General features: G+C 41.8%; 1 protein-coding gene across 1 annotated transcript in view; it reads right to left on the bottom strand.

The window, feature by feature from the left end:
* Nucleotides 1-7,329, bottom strand: part of Cab39 (calcium binding protein 39) — an 84,050-nt gene extending 76,721 nt beyond the window's left edge. Inside the window, exon 1 of the mRNA XM_008838063.3 lies at nucleotides 7,209-7,329. The gene's annotated coding sequence lies outside the window, so the exon portion shown is untranslated. The remainder of the gene's footprint in view (nucleotides 1-7,208) is intronic.
* Between the last annotated feature and the right edge of the window lie 396 nt (nucleotides 7,330-7,725).

Here is a 7,725-nt window from a genome sequence, read left to right as displayed (position 1 = left end):
TTTTGGTCTTTTTGAGACAGGGTCTCCCTGTAGCCCCAGCTGGCCTGGAACTCACTACGTAGACCAGGCTGGCCTTGAGCTCTGACTCCAGAGTGCTGGGACTAAAGGTGTGCGCCACCAGGCCTGGCTTTTATAACATTAGATCTTAACAATTCATAAGTACAAAGGTAGAAAATTAGAAAACACACATTTTGGTGCTGCTCACCTTTACCCTATGCAGAGAACTTCTGTAGTGTGAAATGACTCCAGGCACCTGACCAACTGGGAGAAAAAATGTTAGAGTGAAGTCACATGCTATAAAGTTCTCATAAAGAAATACTTCAAGACTACAAGCAAAACCAGATGTGCCTAGTAGAGAAGAAAAAGTTAAGTCACAGCCCCCATGCACACATGATCACGGAGAGTAAGAGCAAGAAACACTTGAGGGCTTTTCAACCTAGGCCCCTGGTAGAGTAATAGGATGACTACAGTCCAGAGTGACAACATGATTAGTCATCCCGTCAGCACCCAACTGGGCCAGTTCCCCACATGCCTCCCACCCTCTCGACAAGACTAACATGAAAATATATATGACCTACTGGCCTAACAACTATAAACCACTAATCAATTATGACTCTATACAAACTAAAGCATTTAGAACAAACCATCTCATTTTGGATTATAACATGTTGTTACTCTTTGGAAACCTATTAAAATCCTCGACAGACTTTATTTATAAAACTCCATTCTAAACCACGAAATAGAAAATGCTCAACAAGAAACCAAGACCCTACTGAGGGAAACAACACTCTTCCGATGGTGAAGTAATGCTGTATTTCAGAGAACAGCATTTTAAAGGAAGGCAGACCAGGGTTTCAATCCTAGCTCAGCTACAGTATTTGCAGGACCCTAGATAAGCCCCCACTTTTGGTTCCTGTCTATATCGATGATGAATACAATGCAGTCTATCTCAAAGGTTAGTCCAACATGTAAGGACACCCACGTAAGCATTTAGTTTATCAAGTGATTTTTCTTCACCTACCTTGATTTTTTTGTCTATTTCACTTTTTAACTTCATCCAATCATCCCAACAAACATAATTGAGAACATTTGTATATTAAAATTAAAAAGATCATATATTGAATACAATGTTTCAATGCTAATGAAAGGGTTCAGAGAAGATAATACTGCATAAAGTACAAATTCTTCACTCAAGTGACCTAAATGCCTGGTGAAGAGAAGAGCTTGAGATGTCTGCAGTCAGTGAACGGTACATCCTAGGAAGCGATTTCACTTTGCAGAAAACTCTACCTGCGAAGTTAACCAAGTACCTCTCTAGTTACGGTGGGCCTCAGTGTTTCCATCTGTACAAAGAACCATTCTGACTAGGTTGTTTCTGAAGTTCTAAAGTTTCTTCCACCTAGAATAGTCTATTATTAGCATCACAAAACTTATGATGTCTGGACCCTTGGCATTTGCCAGGCCCTACTTTACACATTAGACGTAGTAACTCATCCAACACTACAACCCTTTCAGAGGCGGTCTACTATCCTACTCAAGAAATCTAAGCTACACAAAATTAAGGAGCTTGGCCAGGGCTATAGAAGCCAATGAAGGAGCTGGGAGGGTCCAAATTCAAGGTGTCTGGTTGCGCCTTCGCTCTTAACCAGTAGATTAATCCTGCTCCTCCAAATCCCATGAATCCAAGAGTGTGCCTTATAGACACATTAAACAAAAGCTTGTTCATGTTATTTCTTCCTTGTGCCTTAATATAGCTGGTGTATAATCTGTGGAGGAAGAACAGTGACTAACACATTTACAGCAGCTTGTTAGGGAGCAGTCTATTAGGCATGGTTACAAAGTAGCAACTTAATTAAGATCAAGCCACAAAATAATGTATTTTGTTTCTCAAACATTTTATCAAAATTAATCAAAGAATTCTGATGTTTTAACATTACTGTACATCCTTGGTCTGCAACAATTTATCCATTGGATAATACACCAAAGAATAACTGCCCTATAAAACCAGGCTGCCACCAAATATTGGTTATCTAGGTTTTCTTTCTTTGTATCATACACTGAAAATGTATATATAAACCTGGGTATGGCAGTACACACCTGAATGCCAGCACTTGGGAAGCTGAGGGAGGAAGATCATGCACTGGAAGCTTGACTAGGGCTACATGGTGAATTGGAAGCCAGATGGGCTACAGTGAGGTCCTGTCTCCCCACCCCAGCCCACCCCCCAAAAAAGCATAACATAAACAAGCAAATATAAACCTAGAAGTTAAAACAACTGTGCTCTAAGTATTAAGAGTATCCAGATCTCAAATTAGAAATAATCAAGGAGTAGGCATGTGCTCAACACAGCCAACACAATCAGCCTAGGCAGGCTTTACCTTCCTCCTCTGGGACCACTTCACACCTGACTGACCTCTTGCAATTCTCTGCAAGCCATTCTCCCTTCCACTGCCAGTTTAACTTCACAGCTGCTACAGACCACAAGTCTATCTTCTCCTGCCCCTTCCTTTCAAGGGAAAAGTTGAAATGACAGCAAGACTAAGAAGCTCTAAAAGATAAACACCTGCACACACTGCCATGCACACATACAACGCTGATGGTAATGAGCTGCAAACTTCAGGCCACCTCTGAACCAAGCACCTCAATAACTCCTCACAATCCTTGGCAGATCTGAGAAACAGAACTGCCTCAATTTGTTCCTCTACCACATATTCTGTACTAATAAAACTGACTAAGATATAGTTCAGCAGTTAAGAATACATTACCAGGCAGAGGGCGACATGCCTATAATCCCAAGCAAGCACTGAAAGGAGGTTGAAGCCTGAGGACCATGAGTTTGAGGCCAGCAAGGGATACATAGCCAGGTCCAGCTCAAAGAAAAAAACAAAACAAAACAAAAAACCCACAAAAATAAAACCATACGAAATTAAGAAATCTCAGTCTGGCTCCTTCTTTTATGAAAGTTCTAGAATCAGTCTTTTGTTCAGTTAAAAAGAAAGAAAGGGGCCGGGCGTGGTGGTGCACACTTTTAATCCCAGCTCTTCGGAGGCACAGACAGGTGGATCTTTGTGAGTTCGAGGCCAGCCTGGTCTACATAATGAGTTCCAGGACAGCTGGAGCTACAGGGAGACCCAGTCTCAAAAAGACAAAACAAAAACAAAAACAAAAACAAAGAATGACAACACATCCTTGGTTTGACCTGCACTCTTACACAGCAAGATCTTTACACCTCCAGAATTAAACATCAAAAGAAGTCAAAAGTAATCAAGGGTTCACGGAGATTTCATCTTTCCCACAATTTTAACACGTGAAAAAAAATTGCTCTCAAAAACCAAAGTTTTACCAACTAAAGTTTTGCCATTTTTCACATCACCAATTGCATTCCCATTTGTATAACACACAAGGGCATCCATAAAATGAAACCCTTTATTAAAATGAGCCATGATGAAAAGAGGCAAATGCAGTTTTAAAAGAGGTGCAATAATGGGCTGGAGAGATGGCTCAGTGGTTAAGAGCACTTGTTGCTTTGCCAGAGGACCCAAGTTCAAGTCCCGGCAACTATGCTGGGTAGCTCACAACTGCCTGTAACTCTAGCTCCTGGGGGACCCTATGCCTCTGGCCTCTGTGGGTACTTGTACTCACATCACTCATATGTACATGCACACACATACACATAATTAAAAATAAAAGCTTTTTAAAAAACGTAAGTAGTGAGATAAAAATATTAACAAAGGTAACCAAAAGTACACCACCTGAAATGAAACTCTAACCTACCAATGGATTTTTTTTTTTTAAATGTTGGAGGGGATCTGTGTTGATTTGTGTGTCTGTACCTATATTTATATGGCTTGACAGGACAAGTGTGAATGGTCAGTGGTCAAATTCCTAGGAAAATAATGCTCTTGGTAAATTATAGCAGTAGCTACAAAAATCTATAATCTCACATAAGTTGAGCAGAAGAAAGATTTTAATATATATTACAAAATAACAAAGATGCTATGTAGTAAATATATTTGTAATATGCAAATATTCACATAAAACCAAATCTCCTAAGTAACTGAACTTTTTTTTTTTATTGGTCTTTTTGAGACAGGGTCTCCCTGTAGCCCCAGCCATACTGGAACTTACTATGTAGACCAGGCTGGCTTTGAACTCACAGAGATCCGCCTGCCTCTGCCTCCCAAGTGCTGGGATTAAAGGCGTGTGCCACCATGCCTGGTGGTAACTTAACTTTTAAAACTATTTCACATTTATCTTATGAAAACTTGGTCTGTATAGTATGGTGGCATACTCCATAACCCGAGCACCATGACTGCCCCAAGTTCTAGGCTAGCCTAGGCTAAAGAAATGAGTTGAGGTCAGTGTGAGATACTGAGATTGTTTTAAAAAAACAAGAACAATGGGGCTAGAGAGATAGCTCAGTGGTTAAAGGTACTGGCTGCTCTTGCAAAGAACTCACGTTCAATTCCCAGTACCCACATTGTGACTAATAACTGTCTATAACTCTAGTTCCAAGGGATCTGATGCCCTCTTCTGACCTCCGCTGACACTGCATGACATGGGTGCACTTACATTCATGCAGGCAATACACTCATACACATAAAATTAAAAAAAAAAAAAAGTAAAAAGCAGTCTAGCTCACTATATATCATTAGAAAAACAGGGCCGGGCGTGGTGGTGTACACCTTTAATCCCAGCTGGGACAGCTGGGACTACAGGGAGACCCTGTCTCAAAAACAAACAAACAAACAAACAAACAAAAAACAAAAAAAAAGAAAAACAGAGACTACACAAACACATTTTAGAATGTAAAACACAGAGGGAAAAACTGATTTAATACAAGGACCTGCAATCTAAAATGCCAATAAACTAAACTGAGCTACTTTGGAATCAAAAAACCAAAAAGCCCCCTTTGTAATTACAGCAAATCATTTCTTTCTTTAAGAAATGATTCCCACTAACAAGGCTGGAGAGATGGCTCAGAAATTAAGAGCACTGGCTTTTCTTGGAGAAGACCTGGGTTCGAATCCCAGCACTCACACAGTGGCTAACAATCATCTATAATTCCAGTTCCGGGGGATCCAACACCTTCTCCTTGGGAACTACATGACACAGGTGCATTTACATACATGTATACATGCAGGCATAACACTCATACAAATAAAATAAAAATTAAATTAAATTTAAAAATTCCCACCATCACTCAAGAGGCAGAGGCAGGCAGGTCTCTGAGTGTCAAGTCAGTTGGGGCTACAAAGTAAGACTGTCTCAAAAAACAAGACAAAATTTTTAAAAATTCCCTATTTTATAAGAAATGCCAGGCTGAATCTTTGTGATGTCATGATCAAAAAAGTAAGCTTATGTGAACAGCCCTAGTAGAGAGACTTATTTTTCAGTAGTAGAGTGGAGGCTAAGAACGGTGACTGCATTATAGTGTATCAAAGACAGTATATCAGTCATAAAAATAATTTTTCCATAATGCCATTTTTAAACATTTATTTTAAACTGGGGGGGAGGGGGTGTGTGCACATGAGTGCAGGTGCCAGTGGAGGCCAGAGGCGGGGGCTCTCCTTGGAGCTGGAATTATAAGCAGTTGCAATCCACATGGGTGCTAGGAGTTGAATTGTGTCCTCCCAAGAGCAGTTTTCACTCTTAACCACTGAGCCACCTCTCCATGATTCCCTTCTAAAAGCACATCTGCTCATACAGCAAAGATCTGTGTGCTCCTCTCCATATTCCATGACCACATGCATTCTGCCGAACAAATTTATTTAATGAGCAACAGGATCCAAATCTCACAGAGAAGCTAATAAATATACTTCAAACAAAAAGCCTTTAAATAACAATGCAAACTGTTACAAAAAACTGAAACATTTAAAACTTTTAGATGGTTATTGCTGGTCCAAGCCTGTAATCCCAGCACTTAGGCAGGAGAATTGCCTGATTTCTGAGGCTATCCAGGCAGCGTATGCTGCAGTTAAGACACTGTCTCAAAATGCCAATAAAATGAACAAATGAACAAATGTACATAGTATCTTCTTATGTAAAAAAATATATACACAGAAAAAGAAAAGAAAGGAAATATGCAAAAATGTTAACAGCAATCAAATCTAAGTGGCAAGATTAAGAAGATAACTTAAAAAAAAAAATTGAGTACTGAGCTGGGTGTGGTGGTGGAAGCACTTGTCTTTAATTCTAGCACTTGGAAGGCCAGGCCAGGAGATGGCAAGCTGGAGGCCAGCATGGGCTACATAATGAGACCAGATTTCAAAAGATGAAGCAGGAGGTGAGGGAAGTGATGCAGGTAAGATGGGGGCGGGGGGCGGTTAAGGAAGGGAAGGGGGAAAGACCGAGGGAGACATGGAGAAGGACCCAGTACTTCCACATTTCCAAGATCATGCCTGACTCTGATAAGGAAAAATTTAACATTCAAGAAAACAGGCATTCACTTGAACATGAATGAAAGTGCTTACAAAGTCGATATAAGTTCAAGGCTAATTCCACCAATGTATTACATACTTCTAACAGTTAGCTAATTACTTGCTAGTTATTTCAAAAACCTATCAAATATAAGTAAAAACGTTCACTTCTGGCTCTCCAATATTTTCATAACTGAAAACTAATAAAAAATTTTGCCTTTCTAGAAAAAGGTGTATGTCCAACTTTCTACTTTGAATATTAGTTGTTTCGTTTTTTTACGAATCATCAGTGTAGACTGTAATTCCAAAGTGTAAACAATTAACACACAGCTCGCTAAGTTCTGCTGCATTTCAGAGAACTTAACCAACAGGAACGTCTTGTGCGTGCAGAGCAGCTTATTTTTTGCACATTTTCCCATAACTTCCGACAAGCCACGCCATCTAATGGCGCTTTCTGCAGAAGGTGTTTCGCTTGGCTTGGACACAGATTGACTTAAATATCCAGAAAGCTGTCAAAATCCATCTCAAATTACATTCTATCCAGGGGACAAAGTCAACTCCTGACTGGGGCCTTCTCTCTCCTGTCTTTCACAAGAGCGCCTTTAATATGCCCTAGCATACATTTCCGGGCTCATGAGTCAGAGAAATGAGCTCTAAGTTTCTCTTGGAACGTCGCTCAAACAGCTCCTTTACTGCATTCAAAGATCTGGCTCCCAAACGCCTCTCTGATCCATCCCACCCTACCCAGGCCCTCGCCTGAATGGTCAGCCTTCCCCCAAGCTCTGGTACCTTTGTCCTCTAGCTGAGTTGCCCCTCCACGTCCTTCACGCCTGCAAACCCTTTCTTCTCTCAAATCCAATCCGGCCTTTGAGACCCGGGTTAGTACCGCCTTGCCCAGGAAGCCTCCCAGATTACTGGGAAGGCGGAAGCGATCGATCCGTCCGGTCTTCCCCGAACACCTTCCCAGCACTTTGTAGTTCCTACACAGAACTTATCTATCCCCGCCTCCTTCCTGGTACCGCGGTTAAGGGTGTCTTATCTCCCATATCACAGCGTAAGCTCCCCAGAGGGAGGGGACCTCCGGCCGGGTTCACCTTTCAGTCGGCGCCCCGGATGGCTTCAACCGACCCCGGGAACGCGCCGACCGCTCAATTCCTAAGCAGAAATCAGTTAGGCAAAAGCACCTCACAAAGACCGTGTGGGCCTCCCGGCCGCAGGGAGGCTGCGCGAGGCCGGGAGCTAGGTGCCCGCGGGCGGTGGGAGTGACAGCGGGCCGGGCCGGCATTTCCCAGCCTCCCGCCACAGT

Source organism: Nannospalax galili, unplaced genomic scaffold (assembly GCF_000622305.1).
Source record: "Nannospalax galili isolate Female #2095 unplaced genomic scaffold, S.galili_v1.0 scaffold1138, whole genome shotgun sequence".
In the NCBI taxonomy this organism is placed as follows: Eukaryota; Metazoa; Chordata; class Mammalia; order Rodentia; family Spalacidae; genus Nannospalax; species Nannospalax galili.
The sequence above is the reverse complement of the archived record's forward strand: the minus strand, read 5'-3'. Positions and strand labels throughout refer to the sequence as shown.